The 13,545-nt window shown below is 47.2% G+C and overlaps 1 protein-coding gene across 5 annotated transcripts in view; it reads right to left on the minus strand.

Annotated features, from left to right (window-relative positions):
• Positions 1-13,545, minus strand: part of LOC132835787 (sphingosine 1-phosphate receptor 2-like) — a 69,419-nt gene that overhangs the window by 34,310 nt on the left and 21,564 nt on the right. For 2 of the 5 annotated variants that reach the window (XM_060854851.1, XM_060854852.1), the window contains exon 1: positions 12,274-12,947. The exons of 2 other annotated variants lie outside the window; for them this stretch is intronic. The gene's annotated coding sequence lies outside the window, so the exon portion shown is untranslated. Of the gene's footprint in view, positions 1-11,764; positions 11,785-12,273; positions 12,948-13,545 lie in introns of those variants that run through there. One more of the 5 variants, XM_060854855.1, reaches the window with a different exon arrangement.

Here is a 13,545-nt window from a genome sequence, read left to right on the forward strand (position 1 = left end):
GGACTGCTGGGTACGTGAACTAATACATTCAGGCTGTGGGTATAAGGTAGCTAGGAAGGAACTGAAGAATGGGCTTAGGAGAGCTAGAAAAGGGCATGACAAAACTTTCTCGGGTTGGATTAAGAAAAACCCTCAGACATTCTACACTTACGTGAAGAACAAGAGGATGGCCATGGTGAGGGTACGGCCGTTCAGGGATGGTGGAGGGACTTTGCGCCTGGAGTCGGAGAAGATAGGAGATGTCCTTAATGAATACTTTGCTTCAGTATTCACTACTGAGAGGGACATTGACTTTTATGAGGACAGCGTAAAACAGGCTGATATGTTTGAACAGTTTGATGTTAAGAAGGAGGATGTGCTGGAAATTTTGAGAAACCTCAGGATAGATAAGACCCATGGGTTAGACGGAGTATACCTAAGGTTACTACAGGAAATGAGGGAAGAGGTTGCTGTGCCTTTGGCGATCATCTTTGCAACCTCACTGTCTACTGGAGTAGTACCAGATGATTGGAGGGTGGTAAATGTTATGCTCTTGTTCAAGAAAAGGGAATAACCCTGGGAATTACAGACCAGTCAGTCTTACATTGGTGGTGGGCAAATTATTGGAGAAGATTCTGAGAGGCAGGATTTATGATTACTTGGAAAACCATAGTATGATTAGAGATAGTCAGCATGGCTTTGTGAGAGACAGGTCATGCCTCACAAAACCTTATTGAATTATTTGAGGATGTTACAAAACACTTCCATGAAGGTAGAGTAATGGATGTGATGTACATGGATTTTAGCAAGGCATTTAATAAGGTTCCCCATGGTAGGCTCATTCAGTAAGTAAGGAGGCATGAGACACAGGGAAACCTGTCTGTCTGGATACAGAATTAACTGGCCCAGAGAAGACAGAGGGTGGTAGTAGATGCAAAGTATTCACCCTGAAGCTCAGTGACCAGTGGTTCTCCACCGCATCTCCTCCACTTCCCGCTCCTTCACCCTTGAGCCCCGCCCTCCAATCGCCATCAGGACAGAACCCCACTGGTCCTCACGTACCACCCCACCAACCTCCATATACATCGTATCATCCGTCGTCATTTCCGCCACCTCCAAACGGACCCCACCACCAGAGATATATTTCCCTCCCCTCCCCTATCAGCGTTCCGAAAAAAACACTCCCTCCGTGACTCCCTCGTCAGGTCCACACCCCCCACCAACCCAACCTCCACTCCCGGCACCTTCCCCTGCAACCGCAGGAAATGTAAAACTTGCGCCCACACCTCCCCCCTTACTTCCCTCCAAGGCCCCAAGGAATCCTTCCATATCCACCGCAAATTCACCTGCACCCCTACACACATCATTTACTGTATCTGCTGCACCCGATGTGGCCTCCTCTATATTGGGGAGACAGGCCGCCTACTTGCGGAACGTTTCAGAGAACACCTCTGGGACAACCGGGCCAACCAACCCAACCACCCCGTGTCTCAATACTTCAACTCCCCCTTTCACTCCACCAAGGACATGCAGGTCCTTGGACTCCTCCATCGCCAGACCATAGCAACACGACGGCTGAAGGAAGAGCACCTCATCTTCTGTCTAGGAACCCTCCAACCACAAGGGATGAACTCCGATTTCTCCAGTTTCCTCATTTCCCCTCCCCCTACCTTGTTTCAATCAAATCTCTCGAACTCAGCACCGCCTTCCTAACCTGCAATCATCTTCCTGACCTCTCCGCCCCCACCCCATTCCGGCCTATCACCCTCACCTTGACCTCCTTCCATCTATCACATTTCCAACGCCCCTCCCAAGTCCCTCCTCCCTACCTTATATCTTAGCCTGCTGGATACACATTCCTCATTCCTGAAGAAGGGCTCATGCCCGAAACGTCGACTCTCCTGCTCCTTGGATGCTGCCTGATCTGCTGCACTTTTCCAGCAACACATTTTCAACCAGTGGTATTCCACAGGGATCAGTTCTGGGATCTCTGCTGTTTGTGATTTTTATAAGTGACTTGGATGAGCAAGTGGAAGTTTGCTAATGACACAAAGGTTGGCGGAGTGGCGGATAGTTGGAGGGCTGTTGTAGGTTGCAACAAAGCATTGACAGGATGCAGAACTGGGCTGATATGTGGCAGATGGAGTTCAATTTGTGAAGTGATTCACTTTGGAAGGTCGAATTTGAAAACAGGTTAAAGGCAGGATTCTGGGGTCCACGTCCACAGATCCTTCAAAGTTGCTCCCCAAGTTGATAGGGTTGTTAAGAAGGCGTATAGTATGTTGGCTTTCATTAGCAGCAGGGTTGAGTTTAAAAGCCACAATGTTATGCTGCAGCTCTATAGAGCCCTAGTTCGACCATAACTAGGAAGCATAATTTTAAGGTGATTGGAGGAAGATTTAGAGGAGATGTCAGAGGTAGGTTCTTTACACAGAGAGTGGGGGGTGCGTGGAATGCACTGCCAGCAGTGTAGTAGAGTCAGATACATCAGGGACATCTAAGTGACTCTTGGATAAGCACATGGATAATAGTGAAATGAAGGGAATGTAGGTTAGTTTGATGTTAGAGTAGGTTAAAAGGCTGGCACAACATCAAGGGCTGAAGGGCCTGTACTGTGTTATATTGTTCAATGTTCCATGCAATAGCAGTGCATTTAAAAATACATCTATATCAGGCGGTAGCTGTATGGCTTCCAAAAGGAAAGTCAAACCTGACAATTTTATTAGTTTTTTGAGGAGATAACAAACAGGATAGTTAAAGGGAAACTTGTAGATATAATAGATTTGACTTTCCAAGTGGTATTCAATAATGTACTGCATATTAGACTAAGGTAAGAGCCCTTGGTACTGAATGTGTTAGCATGGAGAAGGAATTGGCTGACGAATAGAAGATGGGAAGCTGAGATTAAGGGGGGCCATTTTCAGGATGGCAACTCATAACTATAGGAGTACCACAGGGATTAGTGCTGGGGCAATAATTACTTGGAATATACACTGATGACTTGGATGAGGGAAATGAATGTACTCTCGCCAAACTTGCAGGAAACTTAAAAATAGGTTGGAATGTAGTAGTGAGGATGAGACCAGGAGCTCGCAGAGGGTATAAACAGGGTAAGTGCATGGCAAATGGAATATAATGAAAAAATGTGAGGTTGTGCACTTTGGTAGGAACAATAGAGGAGTTAATTATGATATAAATGGAGAGAGACTGTGAAAGCTACAGCACAGAGGAATTTGGGAGTCCCGTGCATGTATAACAAAAAGCTAGCATCCAAGTTCAGCAGGTAACACAAACGGTAAATAGACTGTGGTTCTTCATTTGGAATGCAGTACAAAAATAGAGTTTTGGTAAAACTATACAAGGCACTACTGTAGTCAGATCTCTTATGAAATGAAAGTTGCAGGCAGTCTGGAAAAGGTGTGTGGAGGGATTTGCTTATGGGAGAGGCTGGTTGGGCTTGTATGCATTTGAGTTTAAAAGAATTAGAAGAGACATGATTAAAACACAGATTTGTTCAGGGACTTGACAGGATAGATGCTGAGAGGTTGTTACCCCAGTGAAGGGTGTGAGGTATTTGTGGAGTCTAGGACCAGATAATTTCAGAGTAATGAGTCACCCATTTGAGATGGAGATGAGAAGGAAATTTCTTTCCTCAGAGTGGATAGTGAAATTACGGAGTTCTTTAGCACAGAGGGCTGTCGGGGATTGAATGAAACACATTTATAATTAGCAAAGGAATCTAGGAATACAGGGAAAGAGTTGAAAATGATCATATCAGCTATGATCTAACTGAACTATGAGAATTATGTGGAGCTCATTCAAGGAACACCTACTGCGGGTCCTTGAGAAGTATATACCTATCAGGCAGGGAGGTGGTTGTCGAGTGAGGGAGCCACGGTTTACTAAAGAAGTTGAAGCTCTTGCCAAGAAGAGGGAGGCTTATGCAAGGATGAGGCATGAAGGCTTGAGAGTTATAAGTTAGTCAGCAAAGATCTAAAGAGAGGGCTAAGAAGAGCCAGAAGGGGACATGAGAGGTTGTTGGCGAATAGGATCGAGAAAAATTCTAAAGTCTTGTATCAGTATATCAGGAAGAAAACAATGACTAGAGTAAGATTAGGGCCCATCAAAGATAGTAGTGGGCAGCTGTGTGTGGAATCTGAGGACATAAGGGAAGCGCTGAATGAATACTTTTCGTCAGTATTCAGATTGGAAAAGGACGATGTTAGTGAGAATACGGAGATGCAGCCTACTAGATTAGATGGGTTTGCGGTTAACAACGAGTTTTAGTAATTTTGGAAAAATCTGAAAATAGATAAGACCCCTGGGCTGGATGGGATTTTTCCTCAGATTCTCTGGGAAGCCAGAGAAGAAATTGCAGAGCCTTTGGCTTTGATCTTTATGTCATCATTGTTAACAGGAGTAGTGCCAGAAGACTGGAGGATAGCAAATGTTGTTCCCTTGTTTCAGAAGGAGAGTCAGGACACCCCTGGGAATTATAGGCCAGTGAGCCTTACTTCAGTTGTGGGTAAGGTGTTGGAAAGGATTAGAAGAGATAGGATTTATAATCATCTGCAAATGAATCATTTGATTAGGGATAGTCAACCTGGTTTTGTGAAGGGTAGGTCATGCATCACTAACCTTATTGAGTTCTTCGAGAAGGTGACAAAACAGGTGGATGATGGTAAAGCAGTTGATGTGGTATATATGGACTTCAGAGCTGAAAATGTGTTGCTGGAAAAGCGCAGCAGGTCAGGCAGCATCCAAGGAGCAGGAGAATCGACGTTTCGGCATGAGCCCTTCTTCAGGAATGAGGAGAGTGTGCCAAGCGGGCTAAGATAAAAGGTAGGGAGGGAGGAGGGACTTGGGGGAGGGGTGTTGGAAATGCGATAGGTGGAAGGAGGTTACGGTGAGGGTGATAGGCCGGAGTGGGGGTGGGGGTGGGGGCAGAGAGGTCAGGAAGGAGATTGCAGGTTAGGAAGGTGGTGCTGAGTTCGAGGGTTGGGACTGAGACAAGGTGGGGGGAGGAGAAATGAGGAAACTGGAGAAATCGGAGTTCATCCCTTGTGGTTGGAGGGTTCCTAGGCGGAAGATGAGGCGCTCTTCCTCCAGCCGTCATGTTGCTATGGTCTGGCGATGGAGGAGTCCAAGGACCTGCATGTCCTTGGTGGAGTGGGAGGGGGAGTTGAAATGTTAAGCCACGAGGTGGTTGGGTTGGTTGGTCCGGGTGTCCCAGAGGTGTTCTCTGAAATGTTCCGCAAGTAGGCGGCCTGTCTCCCCAATATAGAGGAGGCCACATCGGGTGCAGCGGATGCAGTAAATAATGTGTATGGAGGTGCAGGTGAATTTGTGGCTGATATAGAGGTGCAGGTAATTCACCTTGGCACACTCTCCTCATTCCTGAACAAGGGCTCATTCCCGAAATGTCGATTCTCCTGCTCTTTGGATGCTGCCTGACCTGCTGTGCTTTTCCAGCAACACATTTTCAGCTCTAATCTCCAGCATCTGCAGTCCTCACTTTCTCCTACATGGACTTCAGTAAGGCACTTGATAAGGTTCCACACGGTAGGCTATTGCATAAAATACTGAGTTTTGGGATTGAAGGTGATTTAGCAGTTTGGGTCAGAAATTGGCTAGCTGAAAAAAGGCAGAGGGTGGTAGTGGATGGGAAATGTTCATCCTGGAGCTCAGTTACCAGCGGTGTGCCATAAGGATCTGCTTTGGGGCCACACCTGTTTGTTATTTTTATAAATGATGTGGATGTGGGCGCAGAAGGATAGGTTTGTAGATTTGCGGATGACACTAAGGGAGGCAGAGTTGTGGATAGTGCCAAAGGATGTTGTGGGTTACAGAGGGACATAGGGCAGAGCTGGGCAGAGAGGTGGCAAATGGAGTTCACTTCAGAAGAAGTAACAGGAATGCAGAGTACTGGGCTAATGGTAAAATTTTTGGCAGTGTAGGTGAACAGATAGATCTCGGTGTCCAGATGCATAAATCTCTGAAAGTTGCCACCCAGTTGATAAGGTTGTTAAGAAGGCACTCGGTATGTTGGCGTTTATGGGTAGGGGAATTGAATTTTGGAACCAGGAGGTCATGCTTCAGCTGTACAAGACACTGGTAAGGCCGCACCTGGAATATTGTGTACAGTGCTGGTCACCACATTATAGGGAGGATGTGGAAGCTTTGGAAAAGGTGCAGAGGAGATTTACTGGAATGTTGCCTGGTATGGAAGGAAGGTCTTAGGAGGAAAGGCTGAGGGAGCTGAGGCTATTTTCATTGGAGAGAAGAAGAATGAGAGGTGACTTAGTCAAGACATATAAAATGGCAGCACGGTGGCACAGTGGTTAGCACTGCTGCCTCACAGCGCCAGAGACCCGGGTTCAATTCCTGCTTCGGGCAACTGTCTGTGTGGAGTTTGCACATTGATAGATATAGGACAGATATTAGGGGTAGTTTCTTCACTCAGAGAGTGGTAGGGCATGGAATGGCCCACCTGCAACAGCAGTAGACTCGCCAACGTTAAGGGTGTTTAAATGGGCATTGGACATACGTACGGATAACAATGGAACAGTGTAGGTTAGATGGCCATCAGATTATTTTCACAGGTTAGCGCAACATCAAGGGACAAAGGGCCTGTACTGCGCTGTAACGTTCTATGTTCTATGTTCTAAGACTTGATGGGCCAAATGACTATTCTTCTACTTCTTTCGGTCTTTTGAAGTTATAGAGTCATAGTCATAGAGATGTACTGCATGGAAACAGACCCTTCGGTCCAACCCGTCTATGCCGACCAGATATCCCAACCCAATCTAGTCCCACCTGCCAGCACCCGGCCCATATCCCTCCAAACCCTTCCTATTCATATACCCATCCAAATGCCTCTTAAATGTTGCAATTGTACCAGCCTCCACCATATCCTTTGGCAGCTGATTCCATACACGTACCACCCTCTGCGAGAAAAAGTTGCCCCTTAGGTCTCTTTTATATGTTTCCCCTCTCACCCTAAATCTATGCCCTTTAGTTCTGGACTCCCAATCCCAGGGAAAAGACTTTATCTATTTATCCTACCATGCCCCTTATAGTTTTGTAAACCTCTATAAGGTCACCCCTCAGCCTCCGACGCTCCAGGGAAAACAGCCCCAGCCTGTTCAGCCTCTCCCTGTAGCTCAGATCCTCCAACCCTGGCAACATCCTTGTAAATCTTTTCTGAACCCTTTCAAGTTTCACAACATCTTTCCGATAGGAAGGAGACCAGAATTGCACGCAATATTCCAAACAGTGGCCTGACCAATGTCCTGTACAGCCGCAACATAACCTCCCAACTCCTGTACTCAATGCTCTGACCAATAAAGGAAAGCATACCAAACGCCTTTTTCACTATCCTATCTATCTGCGACTCCATTTTCAAGGAGCTATGAACTTGGATTCCAAGGTCTCTTTGTTCAGCAACACTCTCGCGGACCTTACCATTAAGTGTATAAGTCCTGCTAAGATTTGCTTTCCCAAAATGAAGCATGTCACATTTATCTGAATTAAACTCCATCTGCCACTTCTCAGCCCATTGGCCCATCTGGTCCAGATCCTGTTGTAATCTGAGGTAACCCTCTTTGCTGTCCATTACACCTCCAATTTTGGTCTCATCTGCAAACTTACTAACTGTACCTCTTATGCTCGCATCCAAACCATTTATGTAAATGACAAAAAGTAGAGGGCCCAGCACCGATCCTTGTGGCACTCCACTGGTCACAGGCCTCCAGTCTGAAAAACAACCCTCCACCACCACCCTCTGTCTTTTACCTTTGAGCCAGGTCTATGTCCAAATGGCTAGTCCTCCCTGTATTCCATGAGATCTAACCTTGCTAATCAGTCTCCCCTGGGGAACCTTGTCAAATGGCATACTGAAGTCAATAAAGATCACATCTACTGCTCTGCCCTCACCAATCTTCTTTGTTACTTCACCAAAAAACTCAGTCAAGTTTGTGAGGCATGATTTCCCACGCACAAAGCCATGTTGACTATCCCGAATCAGTCCTTGCCTTTCCAAACACATGTACATCCTGCCCCTCAGGGTTCCCTCCAACAACTTGCCCACCCCCGAGGTCAGTTCCAAAGGATGAGAAGAAATCTTATTAAATGGTAGAAAGTTCGGACAGGAGTGGGAAGACTAGATGCAGGGAAAATGTTTCCCTTGGCTTGGGAAGGCCCAGAAGAAAAAATCATGGCCGTAGAATATGGTAGAATATGGTAGGCCCATTTGAACTCAGAGGAGGACAGGTTTCTTCACTGAAGGGTGGTGAACCTATGCAACTCTCTATTACACAAGGCAGTGGAGGCCACACCTGTGAACATGTGTAAGAACGATGAGAAAGGTTTCAAAAAGCTAAAGATGATGAGAAGTATGGTGAGAGAGCAGGAATACAGTGTCAAAATATAGGATCAGCCATGATGATACTGAACGGCAGAGCAGGCCCAATGGGTCAAACCTCCGAAAACGCATTCCTACTTTCTCTCTTACTAATCATTGAGGGCTGTGGAGTAATTCAGAGTGTTACAGTGAAGAGAGTAGAATATATGTGGGTGGTGTTGGGTTTATTAGTGCTATAGTGAGGGGCATTGGTGCATCAGTGAGAGATATAAGGTCTATCAGAGTGTAACAGTGAGGGGTGTGGGTTAGATCAGAGTGTTACAGTGAGGAGTGTTGAATGATCAGACTGTTACAGTGAGGGGTATAAGTTAGATCAGTACTACAGTGAGGGGTGTAGGATATATCCAAGTGTTAGACTGAGGGCTGTTGAATGTATCAGACTGTTACAGGGCATGGGGTATATCAGTTTACAATGAGTGGTATGTTAAATCAGGGTACAGACTGTAATATTAGGTACTATACAGTGTTTTGTAACCCCTGTCTTAATGTGAGACATCAAACTGAAATTTGAATGAAATCTCTCAGATTGACAGGGTGTCCATGAAGGATTGGTGGATCTGCATTGTATTGTAATTGCTGTCTCAGATGCCAGCAGTAACCTCATACAGTACCAGGCAGACAGATTACACTGTAAACACACAGCCCCTCTATCACTGATTGTCCAGTGCCAGTACTGGCCTGTGTCACACTGTAAGATCAAGAATTACTCAGAACATTCATGTGTGAGATGTTTAACAGTTACCAGACTCTTGGCCCCAGTCATCATGGTAAGTTTGAATTGTTTCCAGGAAGGTAGTTTGTGACCAGGCAGATGGATGATTGTCATGGTGAGTGGTACACCTCCTCCCACACATATGGCTTTCAATTGGTCTGTGCCAGTCAGCATGTTGCACTAGAGGCTCCCCTGTCCTTACCTCATCACATCCTATCAGCTTACCCATCTATTCCTTTCTCTCTCATCAGCTGATCCAGCTTCTCCTTAAAAATGTCTCTGTTATTCATTTCAAGCCTTCCCTGTCAGAGCAAGTTTCACATTTTATAGAATTATAGATTCCCTACCGTATGGAAACAGGCCATTCAGCCCAACAAGTCCACACTGACCCTCTGAAGAGTAACCCACCCGGACCCATTTACCCCTGACTATATATTTTTTGGAGGATGGGGAGGGATGGAGACCATTTTACGAGGAGAGTTTGAACAGCATGGAAACCAACCCTTTGGTTCAACCAGTCCATGTCGCCCATAATCCCAAACCAAACTAGTCCCACCTGCCTGTGCATGGCCCACATCCCTCCAAATACTTCTTATTCATGTACTATTCAAAATACATTTTAAAATATTGTAACTGTACCTGCATCCACAACTTCCTCTGGCAGTTCACTCTACACATGAACCATTAAGTGTCAAGAAAAGCCCCTCATATTTTTTAAAATCTTTCTCCTCTCACCTCAAAATATGCCCTCTAGTCCCGTAATTTCCCCATCTTGGCATTCACCTTATAAGATCATGAGGCTGTAGATAAACTGCTATAAAAGTCAGCCCTCAAACTCTGAAAAAAGTCCCAGTCTATCCAGCCTCTTCTTATAACTCAACCCCTCCATTCCTGACAAGAGATTTGCCATTTGGTAAATTTCTTCTGAACCGTCTCCAGCTTCATATTGTTCTTCCTATAACAGGGTGACCAGAACTAGACACAGTAGTCCAGAACAGGCCTCACCAACATCTTTAGAACCTCAACATTGCACCAATCTCAGGGGAAAGAGGTTTCTCCTAAGTGAATCATAGAATCCCTACAGTGTAGAAACAGGCCATTTGGCCCTAATGAGACCACACTGAGCAGCATTCCATCCAGACTCATCTCCCTACCCTGTACCCCGGAATTTTCAATGGCTAAACCACCTAGCCTGCACATTTCTGAATACTATGGCAATTTAGCATGGCCAATCTGCCTAACTTGCATATCCTTGGACATCTCTATGTGTATGTTATCAAACATTCTTAGACTGGACCTTAGCCTTTTTTAAAAAATCTGCTGGAAGACCAGTGACACTGAATGAACAAGATGACCAAATGAACACAGCACCTGAACGAAAAAGAAAGAACTGCTGATGCTGTAAATCTGAAACAGAAACAGAAATAGCTGGAGAAACTCGGCAGCTCTGGCAGAACCAGTGCAGAGAAAGCAGTTAACATTTCAAATCCAGTGACCATCAGTTCTGAAGAAGCAGATGATGCCAGACCTACTGAGTTTCTCCAGTTATTTCTGTTCTTGAGCACAGCGCTTTTCTTATTAGTGAGGCCTCTGCACACGAGCAGCTTGCTGACTCCTTAGTTGACACAGTATTTAAAAATTCCTGATGAAAGGCTTTTGCCCAAAATGTCGATTTTCCTGCTCCTCATATAGCACCTGACCTGCTGTGTTTTTCCAGCACCACTCTAATCTTTACTCTGATCTCCAGCATCTGCAGTCCTCACTTTCACCAGAGAAAAAAATCTACCTTGGGTAAGATACCCGAGGGGTGTTCACATCATTGGAACATGATCTCCAAAGTTAGTAGGGTTAGGAAGGAGCCAGGCTCACATTCTGAAGCTGGATCAGACCAGATCCGGTTCAGAGATCAGAAGAAAGTTCTTTCTCCAGGCTACAATGGCCTGTGGAACAGGCCGTCATTCAGTGCAGTGAATGCTGAATTCCTTCAACCAAGAGTTGCATCAGAAAGGTCAGATGAAGTGATTTGAAGTACTGTGTGGAGGAATGATGATGGGAATGTGGAAAGACTTGTAGCCCTCTTTCAGAATCTGACAAGTTTGTTACTGCATGCTATTATCTCCTGACCAAGCCATCTCAGTAACTGCTGCCTCCTCACCAGTATAATGTGCACACAACTGACCCCAGTGTTTAGATTAACAAACTTCACCCCCCCTCCCCATTCCATTTGTTGCTGAAGATTTTATACCCTATGCTGACGACGAGGAGGGAGCAGTACTGATGTTGTCTCGTTCAGTTCTTTCCAGACTATGTCTAAGATGATTTCTGGTGCTGAGCTTCATCAGCTAATATTCCCACAACACACTGGCTTCAAAATCCCTTCCTGGTTTTCTTTTTCAAATACAGCCCCTTCCCTCTGCCAGTAATTGCAGTCTCTAACCACCCCCCACCCCACCCCCCCTCCCAGTTCCCTGTGTGCCGCCCCCTGGGCCAAAATCCTCAGGAACTAATGCTGCCTCCTTCCCATTCTCCTGACCTGGCCCAAAACTCCTCCGTCACTCTGTGTAGCAACTAACACTCTCAACAACTTGCATTCATATAGCACACTTTCTGTTAGAAAACATTCTGTAGTGCCTCACTGGAGATTTACCAACAAACGTTAGCTTGGAAGAAATGCTAGGACGGACCCCTCCCGACCCAGGAGATCTGATAGAAGGAAGGGGATCAGTGAGGGTGCAGAATCGGATCTTCTGCCTCGACTCGATCTTTTCCTCAGACCTGACCTGTCCACCGGCCTCCTTGTCTCAGTCTCACTCTCAGTCTCAGTCTCAGCTGGCTGTGCCTCTCCCCCAGCTGCCGGTCGGAGTGAGACTCTCCCTGTCTACCCTACCCAACCTAACGGCCAGCAACTCCAACTTACACTAACCAAATCAAAACACGCTCCATTTCAGATCAGCCTGGATTTGAATAAAACAGGGTGGGGTGGGAAACCAGTTCGCTCAATGTTACAAAGCCGTTAAATCAAATCAGCCCCAGATTTCTGAAACAGCCTGACTTCCTAGCAAAGTAACCGCGGGATCATCGCCTTGAGTTTCCAATCGCTCACAGCCCGTTCCCCAATCCCAGAGAGACACCAAGGAGCGGAGAAGCAGCAATTCCTTACCGTGTTAATAATCCCGACCTCGCAGACTGTGTGTTCACATTCAGACCGAGATCCTCAGTGCGGCCAAACCTTCACCGCCCACTCCCTTCCCCAGCCCCTCTGCTTTGTGTCCGCTTCAGACAGGAGGGGACGTGGCTCACTGAGTCTCCCTCCCTCCCTGCACGTCTCTCTGAATCTCCCTCTCTCTCTCCGTCTCTGTCTATGTGTCCCTCGGTCTCTGTGTGTGTCTCTCTGTTTCAGTGTGTGTGTCCCTCTCTGTCTCTGTATATGTGTATATGTGTGTGTGTCTCTCTCTCTGTTTCAATGTATGTCCCCCTGTGTCTGGGTCCCAGTCTCTATGTCAGTCCGTGTGTGTGTGTGTATCTCTGTCTGTGTCAGTGTATGTCCCTCTGTCTCTGCCTGGGTCCCAGTCTCTATGTCAGTCCGTGTGTGTCTGTGTCAGTGTATGTCCCTCTGTCTCTGCCTGGGTCCCTGCCTCTATGTCAGTCTATGTGTCCTCTCTCTCTCCCTGTGCCGAGCTGAGTGCTGTGTCAGTGCTGTTTCACATGAACGGGACATCGGGGAAAGTCCACAATATTCCTCAGAGTCTGCTTTGGATATCTTCAATATCTTCAATGGCTCGCTGTCAGACATCAAATACCCCATTTCCTTTTGTAATAACACGGCCATGAAAGCTGTCTCACACCCACAGACTCTCCCTCTCCCCTCCTCTTTCCCATTTCACCCCTCAACTCTCCTTCAGAGAACCTTCTCCCCCTCTCCTCCTCTTCATTTCATCTCCCCCTCCCTTCTGCTCACTACACTCCCCTCACCCTTCCCTACCCACCCACCCACCCACCCCCCTCACCCTTCCCTACCCACCCACCCCCCTCACCCTTCCCTACCCACCCCCCTCACCCTTCCCCACCCACCCACCCCCCTCACCCTTCCCTACCCACCCACCCACCCACCCCCCTCACCCTTCCCTACCCACCCACCCACCCACCCCCCTCACCCTTCCCTACCCACCCACCCCCCTCACCCTTCCCTACCCACCCACCCACCCACCCCCCTCCCTCACCCTTCCCTACCCACCCACCCACCCACCCCCCTCACCCTTCCCTACCCACCCCCCTCACCCTTCCCTACCCACCCACCCCCCTCACCCTTCCCTACCCACCCACCCACCCACCCCCCTCACCCTTCCCTACCCACCCACCCCCCACACCCTTCCCTACCCACCCACCCACCCCCCTCACCCTTCCCTACCCACCCACCCACCCCCCTCACCCT

This window comes from Hemiscyllium ocellatum, chromosome 45 (assembly GCF_020745735.1).
Source record: "Hemiscyllium ocellatum isolate sHemOce1 chromosome 45, sHemOce1.pat.X.cur, whole genome shotgun sequence".
NCBI lineage: Eukaryota > Metazoa > Chordata > Chondrichthyes > Orectolobiformes > Hemiscylliidae > Hemiscyllium > Hemiscyllium ocellatum.